The sequence below is a fragment of the Hermetia illucens genome, chromosome 1 (assembly GCF_905115235.1).
Source record: "Hermetia illucens chromosome 1, iHerIll2.2.curated.20191125, whole genome shotgun sequence".
In the NCBI taxonomy this organism is placed as follows: Eukaryota; Metazoa; Arthropoda; class Insecta; order Diptera; family Stratiomyidae; genus Hermetia; species Hermetia illucens.
Genome location: NC_051849.1, coordinates 47,478,499 through 47,496,142, shown reverse-complemented (window position 1 = coordinate 47,496,142; position 17,644 = coordinate 47,478,499). Strand labels below are relative to the sequence as shown.

The window sequence follows — 17,644 nt, the reverse complement described above, 5'->3', positions numbered from 1 at the left end:
CAGAAATTCGATCCTTAATAACATACTTTATGAAAGAAAATCCACCAATATATTGTTCTCCTAGCGAAGCTAGTATTCAAATGAATAAAAATAGGGAAACTCATATTCCGAAAATAGTACGCACGGTTACTCATGAAGAAACACCGTGAGAAGCGTCGCCCTCTTTACATTACATTTCTGGATCTAGAGAAAGTGTTTGACCGTGTGCCACGCGAACTCATCTGGTATGCTTTACGGCAACACTTAGTACCAGAAGAACTCGTGCGATGGGTTCAATTGCTCTACCACGATCCGAAAAGTAAAGTTCGAAGTATGGCGGGTGTATCAAAACCGGTGTTCATCAAGGAAGCGTCTTCTCACCACTCCTATTCGTTCTTGTTATGGACACCATCACACGGGATATCCGACGTCCAGCGCCCTACACACTGCTTTATGTAGATGATGTTTTCCTAACATCTGATAGCAAAAATAATCTCGAGCAACTTGTCCAAAAATGAAATGATCGCCTCATGAAACACGATCTCAGATTGAATCTAAACAAAACTGAATTTTTGACGACCGATCGCCATGAAACAGGCACAATCACTGTCAGCGGCAGTGATCTGCCCAGAACTGAGCGATTTAAATACCTCGGGTCAACGCTATCAGCCAATGGAGAACTGCGTTATGAAATTGCTTCACGCATTAACGCAACCTGGAGGAAGTGGCGTTCCACAACTGGTGTTCTTTGTGATCGACGTACCAACGAACGTCTTAAATTGAAAATTCACCGCAATGTTGTCCGTCCTGTCGCTCTCTATAGTTCTGAGTGTTGCCAACTATAAAAGACAATGAACGGCGTGTTGCGGTAATGGAGACGAAGATGTTACGTTGGATCAGTGGCGTCACACGTTTTGATCACATCCGAAATGAGGATATCCGCGATCGTTATGGGGTTGCACCGATCGTGGAAAAGTTGCCAGAGAGGTGTCTTCGATGGTATGGTCACGCAATTCGTGCTAACGAGAATTCACTTGCCAAGATTGGTCTGAACATCGAAGTCGATAGTAAACGACCAAAAGGCAGGCCTAAGCAACTGTGGCTTGATACGCTGGATGGGGATTTAAAAGCCTCGAGATTGCACCCAGATCAGGCATTCGATAGAGCCAAATGGCGAAACCGATCACGACGAGCCGACCCCACTTGTGAACGGGACAAAGGCTGAAGAAAAAGAATAATCTTAAAGTATTTATGTACTCTTCTAATATTCACGCTGGGAATGAAAATCGATAAATCGAACAAATTCATGCCTTCGAAAAAAATGCGCTCACATTAACATATGTGTTTTTGATTGATGTTAGGTTATGGTAGGTTGATTAATTCCAAGTGACATAAAATCAAAGTTAAAAAATCGAAACCTTTTTCTTTTACTTCACTAAAAAATTGTATCCTTTGTAAATATGAACATTTCGGTGACCGTCTCATTCACCGGTCAGTAATGGATTCCCCATGAACACTTCCTGTTGATTGCTTGTCTCGCCGACGTACATCCTTCCTCGATTCTTCTTATGTGTTTCACAAATCTTATGTCATCCTTGGAAATGGTGTGGTTTTCCAAGCCCATATACTCTTCTGCCTTCGACTGAAATCTGTCGATCCCTATCCACCACCACATGCTATTGACATTTAAAGTTTTAGAATTTGTACTGAAGCGATAACTCAGACCTATTATAACTTTGTTAGTAATATTGCGATTTCCAAGAAACTCGGTAGGATTATGCACTATATGATACGCAATATTGCTGCTATTTCATGATTCTAGGATGAACTTAAGGGAGTTTCGAACTCAATTCATAAAAATTATTAACTTTATTTGAACAGATATCAGTATGGAGGGTATTTAGGAACCTAGGTACCATATAATAGCAGCTTCGAAAATTTGTTCAGATTTTTTGGTTGGGTAGGTTCTGAGAATAGGTCCATGAAAGAACTGACCACTTTGCAGTCCCTTATAAATTAAGAAATCAAAACTGAGACTTCCACTAATCGAGATCATTCGTTTAATACCTCGCATGACCATATTCGATGAAAAAACAGTTACACTCCCCTTTTGCATGTATAGGGACCCTCCTTAAATTCCTCGTAGAACGATGTAACTCACTGGTGTCAATCAGTATAGCCGTTTCCGGCAGACAGACGCTGACATTCTGCGCAAGGTCAAAACTGACACCCCGTTGGCAGAGCTGGGTAAAAGTGTCAACCGCGTAAGGCGTCACTCAAACTGCGTCAATAAGCGCAACTCTTGAAGCGCGACAAGAGTAATCAATACCAGCAAAATCCGGATTGGTTGGATCGTTTGCCAACTGTGAGAGGAGGTAACTCTGAAAAGATGTTTCAATGTGCAAATGTGACAGCGCCTACATCCCAGATAGCAGCACATATTGGCTGTTTAGGAAGGCTAGTGCCGATCGCGGAAATGAGGTCCTTACAGCTAAACTTGAATCATTGCCAAGCGTGAGCCTACTCTCCCAGAAGGTATTGGTAAACAAAGTCGACATTGCTATTATCCGCGAGCTGTACAATGAATTTGTGTGGAATTTGCGTTGCGCATAAGAGCGGAAAGTTGACGATATGAACATGCGGAAATCAAACCATAGAAAAAACCATGAAGATCCTCATGAATGGCTTGGCAAGAGCAAAAATTGATGGAATATCCTTCTACAGTTGCTATGCAGCATCAAACCTTACGAAGGAGGAGTTGCAATCTATGGTGGAGAAGCACCAATGGTTGCCAATGCCCATAACTTCAAGATAATAGCTGCCGATTTCAACGGATGAGCTGAACAATGAGACAGGCAAGAAATGAACGCAAGAAGACGTATACTACTCGAAGCTCTTTCTGATCTGAATCTTGTACCTCCATACGTCTTGTATTGGATACATCAACATATTTCGAGTGTTAAGAAATGGGGTCAGTGGTAGATGTCACATTTATTGGCGATATTTTACCTAATGATCACCAGTGGTACGTCAGCGAAGAATATACACACAGTAACCATCAGGCCATCGTTTTTGAAACACTATAGCGTACAAAAATAAATTGGTGTCTTCCGGGAGAGAAGTGGGCAGCCAATAAGTTTGACGAAAAGATCTTCACAGAAGCATTGCAGTAAAATACTTTGATCTTGATATGTCTTCCAATATCGTCAAAACGAACGGTTAAGGAACTTAATAACGTTGTGCTGCGCGCAATTCTTCGTCTGAGTCCTCCGCGATTTGAGAAAACACAATTTTCTCCTTGTGTCGGCCGAGACTAATTTTCTCGCATCGATACTAGCAAGCACACAACGTGAAGTCAATCTTAAAAAACTTTATTTTTATTTCATAGTTTAAATAATTTTATTACCATAAAGTTAACAAAAAACTACACAACTTTTTTATCATCTCTTTTCTTAATTGAATTTCAATTGTTAATATTAATTTCCTAAATCCAATTATTATTTCTTCAAAAATCACAGCCTACTCCGCCGCGGAAAAGACCGATGGTGACAACTGTCAATCGAATTAACAACATTAGAAATTTATTTCTCTTCTTAACTCCGCTGCGCCACAATACAACGTTTGAAGGAAATGCAAACGATAAAACTTTACAGATCGGGGAAAAGTTACGGCCAGCACATGACGCGTCCACGCCAGAAACGCGTTCTGAACTTTTGGTGGAACTCTGAAATCAGAGAATGCCGAAAAGCCCACCCCGAGGCCAGAAAACGCAGTCAGCGATACAGAAATCGATCTGCATATGAGCAGCTGTAAGAGGCTCGGAAGAAATTACATGTGGCTGTCATTAAAAGAAAGAGTAAAGAATTCAAACAACTTTCTAAGGAAGAATACATTGGCCATTAGGGTGGCACCTACAAGAAGATAATGTCGAAAGCCAAAAGCAAACGCTCTCCACATAACCTACTTAATGAAATAATAACGAATCTTTTTCCACAAAACGGAAGTACTGCTAACCTTCCCACAAACGAGATAGACATCAACGGAGTTCCCTTGATAAGTTATGAGGAGATCCTAAAAGCCGGGAAGAAAAGAATTGGGGACAACGCGTCAGAGCAGCAGTCAAAGTAGCATCAAATATCATATATTCGCCCGAGCATTTACCACATGTTTTGAAGAAGGAGCATTTCCTAAGGAATGGAAAAGCAGAAACCAATGCTAATCTCCAAGCAAAGGAAACTTTTGGGTGAAGCCTCATCCTCCAGATTGATATGGATTCTAAATGATACGGACAAACTATTCAACTAAGCGAATAATATATAACAGATTACTTCCAATTGCAGAATAGGAAGGTAGTCTCTCTGAGAATCAGTTCGGCTTTCGAAAGGGGGGCTCCACGACTGAGGCAGTTACAGCTAAGGCCGCACTTGACGAGGGTAATTCTGTGCAGTGATCACACTCGATGTGAAAAATGCCTTCAATTCCGCTAGATAGAGCAAAATAATTGAGTCCCTAATCAACTTAGGCGAGTTGCAGTAGTGCCACGTGCGTACCGTTGCCGAGTTCTTAATCGATTGGCTTTTATGCTGCGAATCAGATGGCGGAATGAAATCATATCAAACAACTCGAAGGAGTCGCTACTTTCAAGCTGGCTGCGTCTCAGGTGATAAGTACAGGCTTTCCATTGAAATGGAGAGCATAGTTTCACAATTTTGGTTGACTCCGCTTTAGATCTCAAATTCCTTAAAAATGTTACCTCGGTGTAGCGTGACATCCGTCCTCTTATAAGAGCTTTTAGTTTTTCCTGAATGGGTCTAATGGGTAGAACACTCCAGGAACGCTCCCTGTTCACACTATCGAAAGCTTTCTCCAAATCGGTGAGAAACAGATGTAACGGTGATATAAATTTCGCACACTGATCTGCAATGATCCGAAAGGTGTTAATGTGATCTGTGCAGAATTATGCAAACGTTCCTAGTGAACATAACTAGTACAGTCTATTAAGCGTCCACCGTGAGTCCATACTGTGTTTGCAAATTTTCCTTTAATCATTACGCTAGAGTGTTGGCAAATTCTTGCGCGAAGACTTTTTTGTCCACTAAGAGCCATTGCAAGGTATCTGTTACCAGCAGCCATAACAGAAGGAAGAGAACCCCTCCATGCAGACAGCCCCTAGGACATCCTGCTTTAATAGACTTCTGGCCCACCAATAAGTGAACTTTTCTCCACTCCTGCATATGAAGCATCCAACTGATTACCAGCGATTCGATTGAAGGCATCTTCGATGTCCATGTATGCTTCTAAAGCGTATTCTTTTCAATTTTTGCCCTTCTGGTAGGCATATTGCCTATGGTGAAGTGGCCACTTAGGAATGTTTGTATCCCCTATCAACCGATCTAATAGTCTTTATAGTAGTTTTAGTCGAAAGGAAATTAGACTGGGGGTGGGTTGGGCGAGTTTACCTGATTTGAGAATAAATATTACCCTCACATCACACCAGTTAGTTGGAATATAAGCATGAGCTAGGCAAACATGGTATGTATACCGAATGTTTAAACCTAGGGCATCCATTCCCTATATTACTGGCATAGGAATGATGAATGATCCGGATCAGCAGATTGGTATCGATGGAACTAGTTAAATGCCCATTTTACTCGCTCGAGCGATACTACTTTGCATGCCAGATTCCAGTCTCTCGGGTGAGGGATGTATGCAGCTGCCGCCGCAAGATGAGATTTTGGAAGCTGCCTAGAAAATGAACTTCAAGCAAAAAGTTGTCTTCTCAATTCTAGCATTGGATTTGATGCGCCCCCAGAGATAATGACTCGAGCGATTAATTCTATTTTATACCACTTCCACGGATTGCGGAAGGAAGTGGCTAGAGGTGGATCTACGCCCATTACGAAATCAATGCCCCTGTGGTTCAAGAACCAGAGCCGCAATGTCAGGAGATGCCATCGTGATGTCAATGACCTCTTATCTTGTCACCTTGAAAAATGTGGGTTCATTACCCAGATTGTGGATCAGCAGATCGGTTCCTACTAGATACTCTAATAGTCTCGATCCTCTTGCATTGATGTTGGAACTTCCCCAGCATATGTGGTGAGCATCCTGCTTTTACCCCGTTAATTTTTGCATATTGGATAGCTCTGATGAATGTTCCATTGGGAACTTACTCTGCGTCATAGTCGAAATATACAGAACACTATAAAATCTCTTTACCTCCCTGTTCACTTTTTATGGTTAGTTTGACCGTTGTAATGTCACAAACGATATCTGTATCTAATGTCGCCTTCACATAGGTCGTTAACCAAATTACCCGAAAGGTCTTTTGAAACCACTGTACTGGAACGGAGACTATCACTTCTAATGGCATACCACAAGTCAGCATGTTGAAAGTTTAGGCCCCTGACTGCTTCACCCATGGTTCCAGTATAAGCTATATGAATATCTTGCAGCTATTAATCCAACCACTGGTAAGTGCAGTTGCCGAAACCATATCTACGCTTCAGATGAAGATATCGCTGCACGTCCCCTTCAATGGTTTTAGGAGCCGACACTTGTAACGTGATGGTCCCTAACCCGTAGTAAGGCCGGCAGCCCCTTTGTTGAGAACTTTCTGGAAAGCCGATAGTAAGGAAAGTTTCCTTCCTATCTCTCCTGTTTTGCTACCTAGCAGTATCCAGGTAGAGGTGTTGAGGTTATTCTGATCGCAAGTTTTTCCAAAACTTCAGCACCATTACGCTCTTCTCCTGGGAGCCAGAGGAAACATTTTTTAAACGATGGCAGCCCAAAGGCCCTTTTCCGGGTTAGTCGTGCACCCTCCCACACATCGTTGTGGGAGGAACACTCGTTCGTGTTTTCGTGATCTAACTGTTGGTATTTTTTCTGGGTTTGAGGGCCGATTCCTATGCGAGCTTAGATGCGCCGGGTCTAAGATACGTGATGTTTTGTAAAATCATTTGTGAGGAACTAAGGAAGCTGCCCATATGCACCTTCTAGATAACATCGGGGCGGGCAAGCAGGTTCTAGCGAGCATTTAGAACCAGCCCCACCTGAATGAATTTCCCTCCCCCCGTGGTTACCAATAGTCAACTAAAGATAAGCTTTGATTGCCCCCAGCATTTGTATTCATTCCTCGTTGTGTCTTATGTAAATGTCCCGAATTGTAAAATCTTCGAATCCAGACAGTAATTTTGATGCTGATCATTCAAATTTAAATACACAAGCACCTACATATTATTTCAAACAATATCTCATTTGAATATTCCGTTAAAATTGGATCAATTAGATAATAAGGGAAATGCAGTTGTCACAACTAGAGAATAGAGTTAGTAATAAATTGCCTTTCTCAACCTTGTTTATATCAAAATTCAAAATAAATCATTTTCAAGACATTCTCAATAACAACCAACAATTAATGCAATTTATCTGAAGACATAGCGAACCGTTTTTTCCAGTTTATTCTTGGAAGAGCGTCTACCATCGTCTACTTGAACTAGATAAAAACAATTCATTAAAATGTGAATTTTGAAATATTAAACTTCTCATCCCCAGAGGCCTGAAGAACTGGCTGGAGAATTTAATCATTGGATGACATGCAACGCCTTGTGATATTTCAAACATAAACATATCATGGAGTTCTGAATGGATATCGTCGCAAACATCGCCATTGCCATCAGCAACTTATGAAGTGACAAATTCAACATGTGTCTATGGCACTTGGCACACTAAAGTTGAAATATTATTTACAGGTCAACTTAATTGAAGAGCTGAACTTGTTACTCCACATATTTATATATATGCATATATATTTCGCTAGGTCACCAGTCTGTGCTGCATATCTGTATCTTTTTACACGCCTAGTACGTATTTTTAGATGCGGAGCTGCAGCATTGTGCGCTGTGACATTTTTCAATGTTGATGGGGGGATGACAGCCCTCGTAATTTCCGTTCTTTTGTTCCAAGTTTAATGTTCGACTCAGTTTTTGGATGTGTACGAATATGGATGCAAACGGTCGTGAAGGACTCCAAATGCAGAAATCATCAAGTTTTGATGTATGCGCTTAATGGATCTATTTAGACAAAGGCTGCTCCGAAGGCACCACACTGGAGTGCTGCGAGCCTCAATAGTTTCCACAGAAGGTATCTAGAAGGTGTGACCAAATATGAAAATTAGACAGGAGCGGAAATGATGTATTATATTTCACCACCTTGACGTAAAGGGGACAATATTGTGCAACTTGGGGGTGAAAAAATACAAATCGACATACGGGTGGGTGTGAATATGTTGCGAATTCGCCAAACCTCAAACTGACAATGAACTGACGTCAAAAAAATACAAAGTATATTTTCATTATGCTTTTTTTCTATTCGGCATCGAATTTATTATAAATTAAATCTGCCCAACCGTTACGTAATTCACACGTTACTTCTGTATTGTCCTAATTTTCCATTCCACTCACGTACTCTGAACCACTACCCCATCAAATTGCAGTACAATATCCGAAAATCCATTGATTTCAAGTTTCCTTTCAGTTTGAAAGGAGCAACGCTGCTCAGAACATCCGCTCGCAGACATCTACTGATCAGATACATCCAAAACTCATAATTGAAAGACACACTGATTTCCCATTCCACATTCCAGCATTCTAAACAATCGAATATTAAAGCTAAGCACTTCGCCCGCTAAATAAATACAACAAAATCCAATCGAATCCCGAGGGGGGTTGAATAATAAAAGTGTCAGCCCTGCTGACCGTTCTTCACTTAAATGGATTTTCATAATCTTATTATGTCCCTTTTTCTGCATGAACCCACGGCGAAAATTCAATATTCAAGTTATTGGAAAGAATTGAATGAAGTGAAACGACAAAGAATGCCTCGAAATAAAATAATCCAATAAGGATATTGTCAGTATTATGGAAAAATTGTTACTTTTTATTACTCAATCTGTTGGTTTTCGCCAACCTAATTTGAATTCCGTTTGGTCCGTTGGATACGAATCTTTGGAACGCAGATGTCTTAAATATGTGTGGAGCCAGGACGAACCTAATTATGTATTCAATCTGGTGTGGGTCAAAGTTTATTTGGAAAATTTGAATAAACAGAAATTGGAGGTGAATAATAATAATAGAGGTAAAATATTTTGAGCATTTTGCAAGGTTAATGGGTATTTGAGTAGCTGCGTAAGAAAATCGATAAAATTGAAATTGTTTCATTGGTTGCAGAGAACTGTAGCGTCCTTGGTTTCGCAGCTTCCAGATCGTTTCATTTCGTCTCTATCCTGCACCTTCCCATACCGACTTCATATTATACATAACCGTATTTCAAATAGTAATTTAATTTTAATTTCCTTTTGAAATTTTTATCACAAATCCTTAAACACTTTTTAAAAATTATTTAATTATAATCGTTAACCTTTTTTTGTTGTTGTTTTTCCTGTAGATTGCATAGCCCGTCAAATACATGACAGGACTGGATTTTGTCTTAATGAAATTCATTTTTACGCGTATTTTCATTGAGGCTTATGAGCGATAAACAATAATTGATATCGCATGTCATTTAATTGTGTTCCTGGATTATGTGGCTCTACACATTACAAGGTTGATGATTTAGCGTTATGCAGAACATTCTGTGGCTCTCGCATGATTGATCGGGAGCCACCTAGCCCACATGAGTCTCCACAACAGTTCGATCCAACTGATTGCACCAGTCTGGATGCCAGATCACTCATCACCCCAAACATATTTCACAGAGATCCAATCACTTTACTGCTGGAAAGGGATTAGTTAATCGAAAAAGGACCATCATCACCGATTGAGTAACTTGATGAAGCACTTACTCCGCCGTCTTTGCAATTCACTGTGTTTAGCAAAGAGAAAGAACTTAATATTAAAATTGCAACAAAACTTGATAGATAATCACAGAATTTCAATAAATTTGCTGTCAGATGTACCTCTATAAAATCAATGTTCCATTGGCACAAGGAACTACTTCTTAAGTGAGGCTACCCTAAGAGCTCAAAGGGAGGATATTCTCACTTGGATTACATTGCTCCACCGCTATGCGAAGGGTAAAGTTCGAAGTGTAGCAATTATATTAAAATCGCATCATGGCTTTGTCGGTGTTCATAATGACATGTAAGGGACTGAAGTAGACTAAATTGTAAAAAATGACCCTCTGCAACAAACCACAAATCAAGCTTCCGAGGAAGTACTAATTGGCAGCCGCCTAGAGAATAAAAAGTGACAAAAACCAGCCAAAAGATTTGGGTGTCAAACGTAAATATCAGGTAATCTCCACATTATTGTGACTAATCATTAGTCACCAGGACCGCTTGAAACAAAATTTTAATGCAAGGAAATTAAGCCGGCGGTCTGGTGTTAACTGGCAGTCGGCTACGAATCGATAGCCTTTTTAGGATTTCCTGTTAGCTTCTCCTTCCTGGATAAATACTCTGCACACGATTACTGAAACGAGAAGTACAATTTTGTTTGTTTTTGGGTTAATAATTCGGCTCTCCTTTGTCATAATTGGATACCCTCATGTTCCGCTACTTCAATAATTTTATTTCCCTTGGAAACTTCACCGTTAATAATATTAGACGAATCCTGTGGCAATTCTTACGTAGATTGACAGATTGCAAATTACGCGGACCACTTCCCAATTTCAAAATCAATCAATTTTGTTAAAGTCTCCTGTCCCAACGCTGAGTAAACTCTCCCCTTTAGACAGACTAGCAGCTTTCCACGTTTATTATTGAGCAGAATTGCTTGGAAGCCACGGCGTTTAACGACAGTCCTTCTATTTATGTTTCAAGAAAAGCTTCGACAAGTTTGTCAACGTTGACGTTCCCAATGTTTTAGATGCACTACACACGCCAGAATGCTAGCACCAATTTTTAGTCACCCCAGATTGCAGAATATTGATGGACATTGACTATTCTGTTGAAAGTTCTCTGTGCGATTGCTGATCAGGTCCGAAACAGATTGCGGAAATGTGGAACGTGCTTGTCTGCCACTCGATCCCGTTAGAATGCCCATTATTTGATAGGTCCTTTAACAAGGACCACACTTCTATATGTTAATGTTTATCTTGCAGATCTCAAAGCCTATCCCACCAAACAGATTCCACGGTGCACTTATGTGTGGGCAAGGTCGTAGGAAGAAAATCAATGCTCGGGCGGAAAATTATTACCCGCCTGAAATTGAACCATAAAATCAGACAAAAATACGAGCCACTCCACTCCACTTCCACTCAACGGGGCTACCTCCTAACAATCGATTCAATTTTCAGTTCTTCCTTTTCGAGGAGCAGTTATTTCATCGCCTGCTACTTATTTATTTCGTCCGGAAAGAAGTTCAGATTTCCTATCTCAAGAATACAGGTAGATTAGAGGCTCACCAATCACAATTCGCAAGCTCAAAGTGCTTCCTCGCAGAAATAGGCCTAAAGAAAAGCTAAAAAGGGAGATGATTCCCCCGAATCTAAAGTTTTCGCTAGGATCCGGAATAGAATAATAATTATATTGGTTTTTCAATTCGGGAAGTGGGGGGGAATGCCAATTTTCACCCCGAATCTATGACTTCATGGCAGTAAAGGGACAATAGATCGTCCGCATAATTTTCACGCTGGGCCCGAATTTTTGTTTAATGCCTTCGGCACAGTATAGGCACGCAAACCTGTTCGTTACCAAATAGTGTACAGGATTCTAGTATTTCACGAAAATTAGTGATCCGGAATTGGTGGAAGAGCAAATATTCCTATCACTGCCTCTGTAACATCTTCACAGCAATAGTTTAGTACATTCCGAAACGCTCTCCTCTACCCAAATGGATCCAGCGCATAGATTGGGCAATTCTAAGCCAAAATCCGGCAGAACTAGTCTTATTGGAGAAGACAAGCCCCACCCTCATGATCGTTAACTGAAGTTGAGCACATCGTTACGATGGCGAGTTCTAAATCCACAGAACTAGTAGCACAAGCAGAAGATATGAATATGTTATGAAGAAGATATGAATATTATGCTATATCTGAAAATTTTACTAATAGTTGGAATACCAGTGCGGGAAGAAGGACTCTGAGTCAACCTGTCGAAAACAAAATACATGTTCTAAACGCAGAAAATTTCCCATAAAGCGGAGCATCACTAGGAGAGAATTTTTTTCCAATTCTGTTTTGAAAAGATAAATTAGTTCACCAAGGAAATGATGTGAAGACTCAATGGTCACAGGTCGCAGATCACTTCTAAGGATATGTAGCGAGCTAAATTCCTATACTACTATGCTAACAGTCAACAAAGCCTTTATTTCCCCATATATCTCAGCGAATTAGGTTATGAACTTATCTCATTGCAGTACCTTGGTTAAATATTATATATCGAGGAGCTGCAAATTAAGATATGTGTTAAGAGCTGGGCCAGATGTCATGTCTATGGTACCAGTAATACCCGGAAACACAGTTCACGTTGTATATTTCTACAGAACATTCCGAGATCTCAATAGCGAGCACAGCCATGGCATCAGCATAAACTTGAGCGTGTATTAGCAAATTTTGCAGTTCGCATAGTAGAGAGTCGATCAGCATATCCCGCAGAAGTGGCGATAGCACACTTACTTGGGGGCAGTTTTTGCCGCTTCTACTATTAAATAGCAATTAACACACACTTCAACACACAGCAATCTCTACATCTAAGTATCATATACTCTGTGGGCATCACAAAGTTTTTGAAAAGGCGCACAATCACACACCTCTTCAATGTTCACGAACACTCCCATCGTGTACTCACCCTTCAGAGTTGCATCCTCCACCCTTGGACTTTCTTCATTGGTAACTATGTTGGTTTTCGTTTAGTGGGTGCGACCCAAACGCCTTTCAACAAATATGACACTCAATCAAGCCTTTTAGCGAGAATTATATCAAGTTGATCTGTTTGAAGTTCTTTGGATTTGAATAGTCATCTTTCCCAGGCTTCGGTATGATGACGCATCTAAACTTCTGCCAAGAGGTAGGCCGTGGCAAGACGTCCTAGAAAAATATCTCTTAGCAGTCGTTCTATGTGTTATATTTATACCCTCCTTTATCCAAATCTATCCAGCATTGAGATGACATACATGGTAGCTCTTACCCTTTCATTAGTGACAACAACTTTTGTACTGTTCCAATTCACCTAGCAACACTTACGTGTTGAAGGGGTTGCAGGAACTGCCAACTCTCTCCCTTTCACTTCTCCCACCAGTTCTTTCGGGTGGTGTACTTCTAAAAGAGATTTCGTAAAAGTGCTATCCGGTTTTCTAGGTGAGTCCAACTTGACCGAATCACCCTTTTTAAGGACTATGCACGGGTTGAAGTCTTTCCTCCCATTCCATTCCTCTTATAAGCACACTGTGTATTTCGGAAGTTTAACCAGGCTTCATTCTTGTTGCTTTAACAAGCACGATTCAGAAGTCGCCTGATTGATTCCTTGAGTTTTTGTGGTCTTCATTTCCACCAAGGAACCGTTTGACCACTTTGACCTCGGCAAATAGGACTGGTCTCTTCATATTATTCTAAAAGCGTGCAATTCAGAGTTTCAAATTCATCATTTAGGGCGAAAGGATACCTTAGTCGCCTAGGTAGGTGCACTTTATTGCCAAGAAATTTATTGAATTTTGCCCAATCCGTTTTCCTAGGTGTTCCTGTTCGCCCGCAATAGTCCGATTGAATTCTAAGCATCAGTGATCTGACAATGGGACTTCGTGCAGTACCCGCCAGTCTGTAATCAACTCGTAGTATAGTACAGTAGTACATTCATAGTACAGATTATTAGATGTACCACTTCACTTCCTCTCGGTCCCACGCACGTAGGGGAGCATGTTTCCTGTCATGACCAGCCGAAGTGATGAAATCAAATAGCTTCTCTCCTGTGGGATTGCATTTACTACTGAGCCAACAATTCATTTACTTTCACTGAAAGTCATTTTCCACTTACCCTCAAAATCAAATCCTGGGGCATAAGAGGACGACAATTTTACGCCTAAATGCATCCGCTAAACAAACACCCAGCGCTTGATACATATATACTTCCATGTGATTGAGTACTTAAATGTCAGCCACATTGACGGTTAAAAGGAGGAGTTTTAGTGGAAAGAACTGGGAAAAGATCTACAGCGTAATTTTTTGTGAATCATTAAAAAAGGGACGAAGACAGCTACGGTTTCTTACCTGGACAGAGGCAACTCATCAAAGGCTGTCTCACCTCTGCCCTGGGAGCAGCTGCCTGGGTCACGCTGCTCGCACGGCAGATGAGCGGATGAGTTTTCATCCCTCTTTTAATTTTAGAACCGTGGGTGTTAAACCCAAAAATAAGAGTCTGTGGACCATCAAGAATGGAAGCAAGTTGCTCTCCATTTGGTCCAGACTTGGGACTCCCTAATCCCTAAAAAAAAGAATACAATCAGTCAGACAAGTCTTGACCACTTTAGCGGACTAATAATAAGCTATGTTGGGATTTTTTTTTTCAGCTGACAATGAAGTAAATTAAAATTCTGATAGAGGGTCTTATTTGTCTGATAATAAATAATCTGTGTAAAATATTTTGTTCAAAACAATGCAAAAATATAGGAGCCACATGAAATTGCTTCACGCATTAACGCAACCTGGATGAAGTGGCATTCCACAAGTTGTGTTCTTGGTGATCAACGTATCAGTGAATGTCTTAAATTGAAAATTTAGCGCAATGTCGTCCGTTCTGCCGCTCTCTATAATTCTGAGTGCTTCCCGACTATAAAAGGCAATGAACGACGTCTTGCGCTAATGGAAACGAAGAAATTGCGTTGGACTAATAGCGTGACACGTTTTGATCACATCCGAAATGAGGATACCCGCGATCGACATGGGGTTGAACCGATCGTGCTAGTGAGGCGTCTTCGATGGTATGATGACGTAATTCGCGCTAACGGGAATTTACTTTCCAAGACTGGTCCGAACATCGAAATGCATGGTAAACGACCAAAAGACCGGCCGAAACAACGATAGTCACATAGTTAAAAATTCTATTGGCCTCAATTTTTTAGAAAGCAATTTAAATAAATCATTTGATGGAAACCTATGTATTGATAATAGTCAACCTCATACGCTTCACACTCTGAGTTTAATATTATTAGCAAATGCGAAGAATTTAACCTACAACAGATACAAAAAAGGGCCAGGGAGAAGTAGATTCGTCATGAGTGGAAGTTTAATATTTCATTCGAATTATTTTCGTTAATTATGACATCAGCATCTTATTTGTACGGCTTAGGATGCGGTAAATTCGATAAGTTTAAACTGCTATAACTTTGACATTTATAGTCGGATTTCCATGAAACTTGGCATGTGTATGCACGAGACTGTCCTCTATGTCGGTGTGATACTTCTAGGATGAACTTAAGGAGGGGTTTTCAATCAATTTTTAAAAGCTGGTAATGTATTATTTGTAAGTTTATTTGAGCAGATCTCGCAATGAAATATATTTTGAGGCCTAGATTTCATCTAAGCGCACTTTCCTGATTTTTTCGGGTTGGGTAGTTTCCGAAAATCAGTCCTGTCTCACTTTAAGTCCGTACATTTTTACTTCTTACTCGCGCACTTTGCAATTCACGCCAAAACTAATGTTTTCGAAAGTACTAATCGAAACCTTTCTTTTGATACCCTACACTATATCCGGTGAAATTTTCTTTAAATCCTTCTGTATGGGGAGCCCCCCTTTAAACTCCACCTAAATTTATGTCACTCGTTGTATGTGTGGAGTTTCATAGTTCCTACCTGTCCACCAAATTTCGTTCGGATCAGTTTAGCCGTTTTGGAGAAAAGTGCGTGTGACAGACGGACTGACAGGCAGGCAGTGAATCGGCTTTAATAAGGTTTTGTTTTACACAAAACCTTAAAAACAAAACAGAAATGACCTGCATGCAGAGTGGAATCATATAATTTCAGATTGTGTTTATTATCCGGTGACGGAACATCTTAAATGGTGCGAATGCCAAAAGCTAAACCTAAAGGGAACAACTTGGGCTGACAAAATAACCAATTGATTTGAAAATAGCAATATAAATCTGGTTAGGTAAATAAGAAATGTAGATACTTCCACAGTGAGATCTTTTGCTACAGGAAGGCCTAAGACACCTTAGAACAAGAAAGTTGAATAAAACCTTTAAATGTCGGGGACTATGATAAATAAGTATGACAACAGGGAAAACATATCATTATATAGAAGAACATAACATTTTACTCAATATGTTACCATAAAAAATCACCCGTAAACTTGCCTATACGACAACCAAAGCCCTTTTTCGGAGGAAATTTGATTAAATAAATTTAAAGTATTTAAGCCGAAACGAAGAAGAGAATAACCAACTGTTGCCAATCAGAAACTGGTATTCCTTTTCTTTGATATGAGTGTGTTATTCAAACCAACAAAACATCCGCAATATTTTGTTCGCAAACAATTATATATCATATGTGACCTTCTCAATTCCGTGCCTGAATTCGACCGAATCCCGTACAGAGGCCACTCTATAGCACGCAATCATTTAAAATGTGAAATATGATAGCCATAACGTAAACTATACCCGAGATAACATAATATATTGCACAAAAGATTGTCAGTTCCTTGAAAGGTGCCATCACCCGTTACGTAATAGCAACCTTCATGTATATCGCATCACGTTTGACCTGAGCACGAGAAGAAAATTACATTTTCGTGGAACGAAAGGAAGCGGGAAAGGTGGCAAGGAAAAGGAGCATATCGCAACACTTTGTATTCAACATGGACATTATTTTTATAACACCCTGGTTAGCTGTCAATTACGGAAAATTACATTATTAATATCGAATGGAAGGAATGAGAGTGTCAGACACGAAAGTGGGCCAATGTCGGAGTGAAGACTTTTCAACTTGTGTCAGCCGCGAATGTGGCAATTAACAAGACTCCCGATGGTACCTTCTAACGCTCCGTGCAGGCTTGCTTGGAAAATTCAACTTGTCCGCTTTATTATTCATCAACCTGAGCTACATGCGCTTCCTATGCGTGGTAATTGCTCGAATGAAATGGAATTTTTGAAAGCGGAAGAGCTGAACCCCGCTGGCTCCCTACTAACATTGGCCCCGGTAGTTTGGGAGTTTGGTATGCACACATTCTTCATGACCCCGTAACTATCAAGTCTTCGTCCTTTTCGGTTCAGGGATCAGCACTGGGATTTTTTTTCCAAAATTTCTCATTTGCGTTGATGCCAAGCGGAACCAAGTAAAAAGCTCCCTTATTAATGGTGAAATGAATACTTTATTGTACCGAAGGTGAAACGAGTTCAAGTTTGAATTCAACTTTTATGATTTCACATATGAAGGTTGGCTTGAACATTTAATGCATCCGAATTTCATCCTGATATTCGCTTCGGTAATGGCCATTGATTATGTTGGCGAATTTACAATGCAAAAGGAGGTTTTCTGATTTTGGGTATCAACCGAGGTTGGTATTATTCGCATATTTTGTGGATGATGCGATTCAAACTGGGATGCTGAAAATTCGGAGGTGCCAAACACTACATTCAGCATGTGTAATGAACAAGTCGATATCAAACGCGAAAAAAATTCCATTTCAATTTAACTTTTATCAGCCCCGGTGTTATAGCTATAAAAATAATAGTAC

At 40.3% G+C, this 17,644-nt stretch overlaps 1 protein-coding gene across 8 annotated transcripts in view; it reads right to left on the bottom strand.

Moving 5' to 3' along the window:
* LOC119647771 (probable serine/threonine-protein kinase DDB_G0272282) overlaps window positions 1-17,644 on the bottom strand; it is a 498,077-nt gene that overhangs the window by 433,070 nt on the left and 47,363 nt on the right. The gene's annotated exons all lie outside the window — the stretch shown is intronic.